The 12,596-nt window shown below is 41.3% G+C and overlaps 1 protein-coding gene across 2 annotated transcripts in view; it reads right to left on the bottom strand.

The window, feature by feature from the left end:
* Positions 1-12,596, bottom strand: part of PTPN14 (protein tyrosine phosphatase non-receptor type 14) — a 222,234-nt gene that overhangs the window by 140,261 nt on the left and 69,377 nt on the right. The gene's annotated exons all lie outside the window — the stretch shown is intronic.

Raw genomic sequence — 12,596 nt, 5'->3', positions numbered from 1 at the left:
TTGAGTACTAGTGGATTTGATCTAAATACATTGTTTCATTTCAACCTCCGGAATAATCCTGTAGTGCCGATTTCATAATACCTATTTTACAGATGAAAGAAGTGAGGTTCAATGCGTTAAGTGCCTTACTGCGCTTACAATTTGACCTTGGTCCTCCTCTTCACTCTTTGCAACATTTCTTCTTTACTTTTGTTAACATTATTTGCTTTTATTTGTGCATTCTATACAATTTATTTACTTAGAATGGATGGCATAAAATGGTGGGGATATGCACTTAATACAGTCAGCTATTTTCCACTTTTTCTAAGAACACTGAAATATATAAATAATTCAATGAACTTAAAACCACATCTCTTTGTCTTCTTTTCAACAAATACTCAGGCAGATGTGGGGACCACCCTACCACCACATTGTTCCGTTACAAAATGCTTGATGCAAAAGCCATGTCACTGTACTATAGACAACTTACTAATAACTGACACCCCGATGTCCCACCAAATGAAAATGATGACATTATTGTCATGGAGAACACAAGAATACAGTAACAACAAAAGTGAATTTACCGTTCGGCCGTGAGCCAGTAATGGTCTCTCTGGCTAGGAGACTCATTAAAGTGATCTTTCAAAGAGGCCAGAAATGTCCAGAAAGCTCTGCTATCCAAATACGCTGGTCTCCAGAAAGTTCCAAGGAGTATCTTCTGATCATCGGATTGTTTTCTTAACTTGATTCTCTAACTCGGGCAGATCTACCCAGGCTTTCCAACAGCCTTCCTCTATCTGCCGACACGAAATTATCCCTGAGCCCCGTGACACTTGGATATACAAATAGGAATAATTTCTCCTTGCAGGAATTCTTAAATTAATAAGTAAAATGACTTCAATATTTATAAACCACTCCCTGCCAGCACCCGTGCCTCAAGGAGGTTGTCAGGGCATAACCTACAACACAGCAAAACACACTCCCCAGACTCCCACAGCAGGGCTTTGATACTTGCCCTTTGATACTTGCCCTTGGCGCATTCCTTAACATGACAGGTATATGTTTTATGATGGCTTAAAAATACATGTGCTAGAAACTCCGGCTTGGTAGAATATCTTAACATTTCTAAATCACTTTATGTTGGCACAGTATCATGTTTACCTCCAAGGAAGGCCAAACTGATCTCTTGATAAGTACAGCATATGGGGGACCCACCCAAAAAAGTGGGAGAAGGAAGCCAAAATTCATACACAGAGCTCGTAGGTGTTTACTACTCACAAATTCCTCTCAACTCATTAAAGCACAGGGCAAAAGAGGCCAAGATTCAATTCCTACATTAACCAGAGAACCTCAAAAGGAGAAAAATATTTGCTCTGTGTGCACAAGGCACATTTCTAATCCTGGGCCAGGCACTTTACATTTAGGTGTGTCTCACCATAAACACCTATGAAAGAATGTGGCTGGCTTGGTCCACATTTATCCCAGCAAAAACAATCTCTTCTACCTAGTCTACAGAACACTATTTGCAATGCACAGCTAGTAAAATAAAAAACAAACTTCACCACAATGTGTATAGATGATCACAGCTTTTATTATAAATAAACAAAAATGCATAAATAAGAAAGAACGTAAGTTCAGGAAAATTATTATCTCAAGCAGGGCTATTTGATGGTATCAAATAAAACTGAAACTTTATATATTTCTAAATTGTCTTAGCATTTTTGCAAATGCTTTATATTATTTTTACAAATAGAAATTATTTATTTATTTATTTTTGGCCAGGGCCCGGTTTGGACCCGCCACCACTGGTATATGGGGCCAGTATCCTATTCCTTGAGCCACAGGCGCCGCCCGCAAAAAGAAATTATTTTAAAGTGTATTGTCTACTTAAAATGGTATATCAGGAGCAATGCCTTTATATTCATCGCTAACAGGCAATCTAGCAATATATCTCCTAGATTGAAAATATCTATTTTGAGTTTTAAAAAACTTCTTTCATCTTCAGCTCGGCACCTATAGCTCAGCAGCTAGGGAGCCAGCCACATATACCAGAGCTGGCAGGTTCAAATCCAGCCCAGGCCTGCCAAACAACAATGACAACTACAACCAAAAAATAGCTGGGCATCGTGGCGGGTGCCTGTAGTCTCAGTTACTTGGGAGGCTGAGGCAGGAGAATCGTTTAAGCCCAAGACTTTAAGGATACTGAGCTGTGACACCACAGCACTCTACCTAGGGCGACAATTTGAGACTCTGTCTCAAAAAAAAAAAAAAATCTTGTATCTTCAATTTGCAGGAAACTTGCAAGAGAGGATCCACTCCAAGTCTCTCCTTTCTGTTAAATAGGCTGGCTGCTGGCACCTTTCCAACTTCCCGCATGTGGCTCTCTGGGGGCTCATCCTATTCACTGTACCACACGAACATTATAAACCTAGAACTAAGTGCCATATGTTCACAGAAAGCTCACATGTTTAAGACACCTTAGATTTTCCTGATCAAAACTACTTTTTAAAAGAGATAGAACGGTTAAGTATATTAGAATTTTTTATAGAAAAAAGAAACTTATAATAAGTATAGTAACTTATTTTTTAAAAAGAAGCTTCTTAAAATTTTTTATTTAAAAATACAAAGGCAAAGGATGAACCCTAATATAAACTCTGGGTGATAATGATGCATCAATGCAGGTTCATCAACTGTAGCAAAGGTACCACTTTGGTCTGGCATATTGACAGTAGGGGGACTCTAGGAGGGGGGTTGGCTAAAGTATATAGTGTTTGCTTATCTACTCAAGTAAACAACATCAAGCTACAATTGCTGCTGACAGCTGTTCGTATCAATGAAAGTAACTTTAAAAAAAAAACATACAGATGGGAAAAATAACACTGATTCCTCATTTTTTCCTAAGACAAACTAATTTTTCCTAATTTCAAAACAATGTGCTAATTCTCCTTTTCCTAGCTGCAATCTAGAAAGAGAAGTAGCAAGTCATAAAAGAATTAGACGTTTGCTCTTTAGAGATAAGAGTAATTTGGATACAAAGCACTAGGGGGACAGGGAAAGTGCCTCTAACTCTCTGGACTATCTAGCTTCCAGGGTCCTTGTCTCAATAAAGCAACAGACACTCACTGGACTCAAGGAGATCTGCAGTTGAACTGAGTCTCCCTGGGATCCCAGGGCTCCTGGAGAGACACCTGTGCAAGCAGGTGTAACCAGAAAGGCCCCGATGGAAAGGCAAATCACTTATCTTCTCTCAGCCCTCAGTTTACTCATCTATAAAGATTAATATCAACCCCACCTATTTATGAGAAGGAAGTGAGGAAATGTTTCTAGTCAGCACCCAGTAGGAGTGGATACATTCCTTCCTCTTCCTCTCTCAGGATGCTAGGTTTGCTCAAAGGATAGCCAAGCAGTTGTGCAGAGAAGCTTGAATACCTTACCATCTACTGCAGAGAAAGGCTTTTAAAAGGAAAAACGGTGAAGAATCCAGAGTTCAACAGGAAGCTATGCCCATCCCATGAGAAAACTGACGAAAGGGTAAAAAGCAGAATCATGCACTCCCCAGCCCAAGCGCTGCTACCTAGTTATCCCTAAAACTCTGACACCCAAAACATCAAGGACACAATCTTCAGACTAAAAGTTCCCTAAGAGCCCACCCTGAGTGGGGAAGGCTTTTTTTTTTTTTTTTTTTTTTTTGAGACAGAGTCTCACTATGTCACCCTGGGCAGAGTGCCATAGCATCATAGCTCACAGCAACCTCAAACTCTTGGGTTCAAGCGATCCTCTTGCTTCAGCCTCGCCAGTAGCTGAGACTACAGGCATGTGGCACTAGCCCGCTAGTTTTTCTCTTTTCTTTTTTATTTTAATTATTATTATTATTAGAGACAGAGTCTCACTATGTTGCCCTTGGTAGAGTGCCGTAGCGTCACAGCTCACAGCAACCTCAAACTCCTGGGCTTAAGTGATTCTCTTGCCTCAGCTTCCCAAGTAGCTGGGACTACAGGTGCCCACCACAACGCCCGGCTGTTTTTTTGTTGGTTGCCATTATTGTTTAGCAGGCCCAGGCCGAGTTTGAACCTGCCAGCCTGGGTGTATGTGGACGGCGCCCTAACCACTCAGCTACGAGCACTGAGCCATGAGTCGGGAAGGTTTTTTATCTTAGCCAATCAGATGTGTATATAGTCTAGTGTTGCCACTTGTCCTTTTCTTCAGTGGAATATTGATCCCAAATTCTTGTGGACTTATAACCCGTAAGGTTGTGTCTCTACAGCTTCTGGCACATCACGGTCCCTCTCGTGCTACAGTCACTCCCGAACACGTCTCAGCTCCCCAGCTGGAATCCTCAAGGGCAAGATCCATGTCAGAGGCTGCTTTGTGGCCTCCGATAATCATAAAATGGGGCTTTGTACTAGCAGGACGCTAAACAGATGTTTGTCATCGTGATGAAAGATAGAATGAATCCTGAGATAGTTGAGTTTCTGACACTAACTAACACGGGGCAGGAGTCTCCAGGGTGACCTCAATGACTTTTCAAATCATGAGGAATTTGAAGCCTTAGATGTGTTTGACTTTTCAGACATTAAGAGAGGGTTATAAATTGGGCGTGGTGGTGAGTCCCTTGTAATTCCACATCAGGAGGCTGAGGCAGGAGGATCAGCTCAGGAGTTTGAGATCAGCCTGCACAAGAGTAAGGCCCCATCTTTACTAAAAATAGAAAAATTAGCTGGGCATTGTGGCAGGTGCCTGTGGTCCCAGACACTTAGGAGACTGAGGCAGGAGGATTGCTGAGGCTGATGCCACAGCACTCTAGCCTGAGTAACAAAGTGAGACTCTGTCTCAAGAAAAAATTTAAAAATCAGAGTTAAAAAACAAAAAGCAGAGACAACTTTTTCATAATATGTACAGAAAAAGTCATTTGACAGAGGAAATAAATTTTTGAATACAATGGATAAGAAGTGAGGAGACCATTCACAAATACCAACTATTCCTCTTTATTGAATTACCTGCAGAGGGACATGAAGACAGAAGTTCAAATCCAAACCTGACACATGACCGTCACACTTTGTTTTTACTTCCTATGCTATTTTATGCATACTTGGCTTTTCTTTTCCAAAGGTAAGTTCTGAAATCACCAAGAGAAACTGCTATTGAGCTGTAGCCTATATTTACCAACAGTGTCTGGAATTCCATATCATTACTCTCCAGGCACACCTCACAGAACTGTGTATGTAACCTTGGGCTGGATATAAGAAAGGAAAATTGATCCAACTAGTCCATTCTGTGTACAAACCAGCACAAGGCACAACCCAGTTTTGTTAAGTATTATACTATACCTTCTCTTAAAGAGAAGTTAAAAAGGAGTAAAGTTGGAGAGGATAGCGAAGAAAAGAATATTGAAAATGTCTACTCTGTGGAGGCACCTATAGCTCAGCAGGTAGGGCGCCGGCCACATACACCAAGGCTGGCGGGTTTGAACCCAATGTGGGCCAGCTAAAACAACAATGACAACTGCAACAACGATAAAAAAAATAGCTGGGCATTGTGGCAGGTACCTGTAGTCCCAGCTACTTGGGAGGCTGAGGCAGGAGAATCACTTAAGCCCAAGAGTTTGAGGTTGCTGTGAGCTGTGACTCCAGGACACTCCACCTAGGGTGACAGCTTGAAACTCTGTCTCAGAAAAAAAAAAAGAAAAGAGAAAATGTCTACTCTGATTTCTCCTTTAAAATGAGGAAAAAGGAAGTTAATTTTGCAAAAAATAAATTATTAGTTTCTTCAATCAGTTTAGAGCTATATAGTACCTAAGTCATATCCAGATGTCAACTTATTTTTAGCTGAGTAAAGTTTCTGCATAAGGTTTAAGACAAAAGCCCTCTATTTCAGTTGCTAAAAGAAAATAACTGCAACAAAAACTTAAGACACATCTTACTCGCTTTCAAACATCTAGTATTGAGATAGAAATTTGTTCCAAAACACATTTTCCAGCTTTCTTGTGCACTAGCCATCCAGATGACCTTTAAGACCTTTCTTAAGCCATATCTGAAATTCTGAGATTCCTGCTATAGTACGTTCATTTACACTGATACATACTCATTCACCTCACCTATGTGAAAAACAGCCACACAGCAACCTCATCTATGCAGAACTCAGCTGAAAACAACGGCGCCAACACATCCTTTCGCCAGCCACCCTTAATTTCTTCACTCTGACTTTCCATACAGTTCCTCAGGAGCTTCTCGACTTTGCTTCTCAGCCCTTAACAGATTTCAAAGAGATGAGAGGCTTTTACAGATAAGCACCCTGACATGGGATAAAACTGGCAATAAGGGAGGGGGCAGGTCAATAATTAAACTGAGGCTCCGCAGCATAGAAGGTTGTGTTCAAATGCCCTGTAGTGACTAGGAGCAATGAAATAATATCCAGCATAATCTGCTTAAGAAAGTAGAAAATACATACATTTAAAGTAAATTCCATCATGGTGGTTAAAAACAACAATCATGCCCTCAAGAGAGTGAGGCCTCCATAACCTGTAATCACTTCCCCTAGCTGGTGGCTCTCTGTCTTGTACTTCTCCACTACCAAGCAGTAAACGAGCTCCATGAACTACTGAGAGGATGGGGGGGGGGGGGGGCAAGGGGTCGCTGTAAGAGACAATCTTCTGGAAGAACAAGTTAGTTTGAAAAAAATCACCCCCTCCAGGTTATTGCTCAAAAAATCATTTCCCTGCCCCCCCCCATTTTGAGGATTCCTGCCTTGAGATGTCTACAGAGACATGATTTTTTTTCACAAGAAGGAACTTGAAACATGCAAGTTTTCATTTTTGACCTTATTAAAACTTTTCTCATAAGGCATTCACAGTATATCCTGAATATTTACAGACAAAATAATGTTGTCTGGAATTTGCTTTAAAAATCACAGGGATGGGGGAATTGGGAGGGAAAACAGATAAGGCAATGCTGCCATGCACTGACAGCTCTTGAAGGTGGGACACAGGTGTGTCAGGGGTCACAGTATTCTCTACAGCTTTGGCTGGGTCTGAAATTTCCATAATAACAAGTTGAACTTTTTTAATACAAAATACTTCTCAAATGATACCTTGCAAAACAACTTAGTGAAAAAAGGCAACAGTGCCTACTTCGTAGAGGTATGTTAGAGATAAAAAGAGGTCAGAATTTTCCCTCCAACCTAACTGCCCTTCCAAAATAAAACTTGCACTTAGCTAGATCAAACTGACAGCAATAGTTTTTGCTTTGTTTTTAAAACACAGCAGAAAAAAATTATTTTCTTTGTAGATAAAACAAGAAGTTGTTTAAAATGTAAAGAATAATCAGCCGGGCATCCAGTAAGGGATTCTTCCCGATCCAGTTTGCATAATCAATTCCATCAGAATACCTGACTCTGGTTCACTTCTCCAATGAGCTTTGTCTATTCAGGCCAGGAATGCTTTGTCCTAAGACACTCCACCCTTCTTGGAGAGATGTGGAATCTGCAACTCTCCGATTCCAGTTCTTTTTGCTATCAGTATCTATAGCCACAGTGATATGTGTCCTGGAATGTAGGCGCTAATTACAGCCAGGAACCAGAATGGGAGATCCCCACAAGGGTCAGAGCACTAAGGTGGGGATAATGAACACCCACATTTATGAAGCAGACAGAGTGACAGAGGCATTCTGCTGACCATTATCTTCATTATCTTCAAAGCCCCAGGAGAGGGCTATTCTTATTATCCCCTTTTACAGACGAGGGCACTGAGGCTAAAAAGGTGAAAGAACTTGCCCAAGATCACAGTGACTAAGGACAGTCAAGTTCACAACCCAGAGCTCTATCCGACCCTGTGTTCTTACCTAATGAACCATGCTGGTAATATACAGGAAGGGAATTACGAGCTGTCGCCTAGTGATAAAAAAGTAACAGTGGCAGCAGCCTATCTTTGCTCACCCCCTGTAGAAGTTACCTGGATATGGCAGAGATAGACCCTGAAGCTGGGTCTTCAGCCCCAGAGGGCACAGTGGCAGACTCAGGGTCCTGCCAGCACATCACCCCCAGTGCCTCTTACCTAGACGGTTCTCTGCCTGCACCCCTCTGTGCTGTAGAGTGGGAGCGTCCAGCCCAGCATGTTGCACAGAACCTTGTCTTTTAAGGAAAATTTGAAAACCACAATCATAAAAGCAACTGGAGAAGTTTCCAGCTGAGGTGTATGACTCATTTGTCAAAACAAAGGGAACTTGCTGAAGGTAAACACACCTTCATCTACTTGCTTCACTCTTTTCCCTGAAGATGTGAGCCATGAAAGGGCAGAAGTGGCGAAGAGGGGCTCTTCGTGAGAGGCGGTGGCCTGTGACCTCCCTCCCCAGCAAAGCTTTCCACACCTCCCTTTGCCCTGTTTCCTTCCTATCCGTGCCTGAGTGAACTTCCTCAACTTCCCTCACAGGTCCAGGGTGTCACTTCCTACCAAACACCCAGCAGAGCGGCCAAGTGGCTCTGCCAATTCTCCATGTTGGTGTGAACGTCCCACCTCATTCATAGGTTCCTCTACCCCCGAGCAAGCCCCACCCAGATGCAGATTCACTTCCGAAAATAAGCCGCTCACAGACCCCACAACCATGGTTCAGAAGCTGCCTCCTTCCTAACACGGGAGTTATAATACTATGTACCACAGAGTTGTTAGGAAGGTTAAATGAGTTAATAATACATAAATTCCCAGCCGATGGCAAGCACTACTTACGTGTCTGCTCTCACTATCATTATTATTGTCGGTATTTCACTGGACACTACAGAAAGCCCAAAGAAACACATTGACTACTAAGTACCACAACCACAAACCTTCCTCCCAATAAGCCAAATAGTTACAAAGCAGAGAATTTTTAACAGGCTATTCACCATAAGAAGACAAAACATAAAAGCAAAATAAGCACTGACAGGTCCCATCCAGTGAATCAGCCAAGCAGGCTCTATGGCAGTGGTTCTCAACCTTCCTAATGCTGCGGCCCTTTAATACGGGTCCTGTGGGTCGCAAGGCACGGGTTGAGAACTGCTGCTCTATAGTGTTATGGTATAATGGGCCTGGCACGGTGGCTCATACTGTAATCCTAGCACTCTGAGAGGCCAAGGCAGGAGGACTGATGGAAGTCAGGAGTTTGAGACCAGCCTGAGCAAGAGTGAGCCTCTACTAAAAATAGAAAAAGTAACTTGGCTTAATGGTGTGAACCTGTAGTCCCATCTACTCAGGAGGCTGAGGCAGGATGGCTTGAGCCCATTAGTTTGAGGTTGCAGTGTGCTATGATGACACCACTGCACTCTAGCTAGGGTGACAGAGTGAGACCCTATCTCAAAAATAAGAAAAGAAAGAAATAAGGTGTTATAATGTAATCACTTCTCCAGCACCAAGAAGTTGAATCAGATGGAAGAATGAAAACAGGTATGAACTAGTGTCAGCTGTTAAAAGAGTTGCATAATCCCAACTGATGTAACCAAATTTTAATTACCAATGGCGCGGGGTGGGGGGGCAGGCAAAGCTTCTAAACAGAGATGGTTATGCCCCTTAATAAAGGTAGACTATACGTACACAGGCAAGCTTCTAAACAGAGATGGTTGTACCCCTTAATAAAAGTAGACTACAGGTACACACATGCACCACACACTCACCAGGACTGTCCTTTCTTCTGTCCTCTGCACTGTAAAGACAAACACAGCACACACACGTACCCCACACTATTTAAGTGGGCACTTGGAACAAATTACATTGTACTAAGTCTCCATGGCATCACAAAGAAAAAGAACCTGTCTACTGCCAGCACAGTATCTTTCCTGCTGTGAAAACACCGTGTTAGCATAGTATCACTCCTGTTACCATCGGTGACCTCAAAAGATTTGCTCAGCTGCTTGCATCAGTGCTGAACAAGCCTGGGCCTCTGGAGACAAGATGCTGCAGGCGGACATGGCTCTACTCCTCTGCAGCCCTGCAGGGTGTGCGCACACTCAGGAACAGGAGGGCAAATGGCAAGGGCTTTAGTGTGCAAGTGGGGCTCTTTGCTTTTAAAAACTCAGACTTGAACATGTACAATTTCCAGCAAATGTGCGTCTAACAGCTATAGCAAATCCTACACACAGTAAACCTAATTCAAGAGGCTTCCTTTGCCCTTCTGATTTCCACCTACATTTCAGGATTCTAAGGATTTCAGACCTCCCTGGAAATCAAACATCATTTACTAACATTTGTGCACAGAAGCAAAGAAATCCCTGGGAAAATAAATACATAGCTGTTCTCCGATTAGGCTGAAAGAGGACAGAAACCAACAAAGTACTGTACAGCTTTTGCAACCCAAATCCCTTTACACTATAATAAGCAGATACCCTGATTCAGCAATGCCACTTTGGAGAAACTTTCAACAGAAATAAAAGCAACAAATCTTAAAGGTATGTATATGGATGCTGCAGTAAACATCGTCTCTAACAAACGGTGGAGACTGGTGACAACCTAAGTCCCCAGAATATATAGTTCAAACACATTTTGGCATATCCACGTTATTTAGGGGATTATAAAGTTATAAATAATTCATTAAATCTCTATTGACTGAGCAATTCTTGTGGTGTGCTGCTAAATAGGAAAAGCTGCAGAGTAATACATAAAGCAAAAACTCATCATGTTGTGTGTGTCTATATTTAGGTGAGTTTGGAGAAAGCCCCAAACATCTCCATCCTCATAGAGATGAAAGGAAGAGCAGGAAGAAACATCTACTTTCCTTTTATATAATCTTTGGATTACTAATGTGTATTAGAAAACAAACTTAAACCACTTATAATGTCTACTCCTAAATACTATATATATGAAAACTTGGAGGAAGTGTTCCTCCAGAAGCTGTAGTACAGCAGCTTCATTTATTATTCTAGCGGTCATGGAATTTAAATGGTTACTTTGTGTCAAGAATTGAACCAAACATTTTTGCATGCATTATCTCACTTAATTTCCACAGTCCCAATTTATAGATAAAGAAAGAGGTTATATAAACTGGTCAAAGTTCCAGAGTTCGCAAGTGGCTGAGGCTGGCTCCAAAGCCTAGTCTTTTACCCTTAGGTTATATGAGTGCACAATGGCCATATGCGCCCCTTCACAAATAATAGCGCCTGTGGCTCAGTGAGAAGGGTGCCGGCCCCATATACCGAGGGTGGTGGGTTCAAACCCAGCCCCAGCCAAACTGCAACCACAAAATAGCCAGGCGTTGTAGCAGATGCCTGTAGTCCCAGCTACTCGGGAGGCTGAGGCAAGAGAATCACCTAAACCCAGGAGTTGGAGGTTGCTGTGAGCTGCGACACTACAGCACTCTACCAAGGGTGATAAAGTGAAACTATCTCTAAAAAAACCCAAAAAAACAAATAACAATATTTAGAGCAGTCTCCTGTACCCACATGGCTTTCAGCATGGTATACAATCATACATGGATTAAAAGCAAAATATACAATGTAATATGTTTCCTTAAAAAAAAAACTTAGGGTCAAGCATCATTCCTTTTCAAAATTAGAACCGATTAAAACCACTAGAATCCTGAAACCATGAGTGTTCATTCCTTTGAATTTTGGGAGGTTAGAAATGTGACTCTTTTTCTATTTTAACTAAAAAATTGTAATAATCTTTAATATTTTCTGATTATAAATTTATTACAAGAATATTGGAAAGTATAGCAAACTGAAAGGAAAAACAAAGCACCCATATCACCACCCAGAGAGAACCAATGTTAAAACTGTTGCATATTTTATCCTATGCTTTTAATTAAGTATATGTTTTATTCATTTATATAACTGGGATTGTACTACCTTGTACATTTTCATTTTTTATGATTCCTACGTATTATTTTCCTGTACTACAGAAAAGTTTCAAAAACTTTTAACTGTTGCATAATATTCTGTGTGTAGAGTGCCAAATATTTAGCCATTCTCTATTGTTCAAAAGTTAGTTTAGGTCTAAATTGTTGCTATTGTTTAAAAAGAGCTGCCTATACTGCTGATTTTTTGTGTACAGTAGATTTTTAAGGGCTGTCATCAAGCCAAAAGCTAAGTATTTTAAAAAGTATCTTAATGTATACTCCTAAATTGCCTCCCAAATTACTATCAAATGCAGAAGCTATGATAAATTGCTATGGTTTCTATTTTACCTGTAAAATGAATGAAATAATGTATTTTCTTAAGTATGTCAATTAAAAAATGCATAGTATAAAATAGAAAGGAGGCTTGGTGCCAGTAGCTCAGTGGTTACAGCGCCAGCCACAAACACCAGGGCTGGTGGGTTTGAGCCCAGCCCAGGACTGCTAAACAACGACGACTACAATAAAAAAGAAAAATAGCCAGGCGTTGTGGAGGGCACCTATAGTCCCAGCTACTTGGGAGGATGAGGCAAGAGAATCGCTTAAGCCCAAGAGTTTGAGGTTGCTGTGAGCTGTGACACCATAGCATTCTATGGAGGGTAAAATAGTGAGACTGTCTAAAAAAAAAAAAAAACAAAAAACAGAAAAGAATCATACTTGGAGTCAAAAAACAAAACAAGTTCATGTTATGACATTTTTCTCTCACTGGATTACCTTAAACATGATTCCTTCACGATGGCAGAAAAGGCACAGTAACTGAGATAATGC

Source organism: Nycticebus coucang, chromosome 10, assembly GCF_027406575.1.
Source record: "Nycticebus coucang isolate mNycCou1 chromosome 10, mNycCou1.pri, whole genome shotgun sequence".
In the NCBI taxonomy this organism is placed as follows: Eukaryota; Metazoa; Chordata; class Mammalia; order Primates; family Lorisidae; genus Nycticebus; species Nycticebus coucang.
This window is presented reverse-complemented; position numbering and strand designations above follow the sequence as displayed.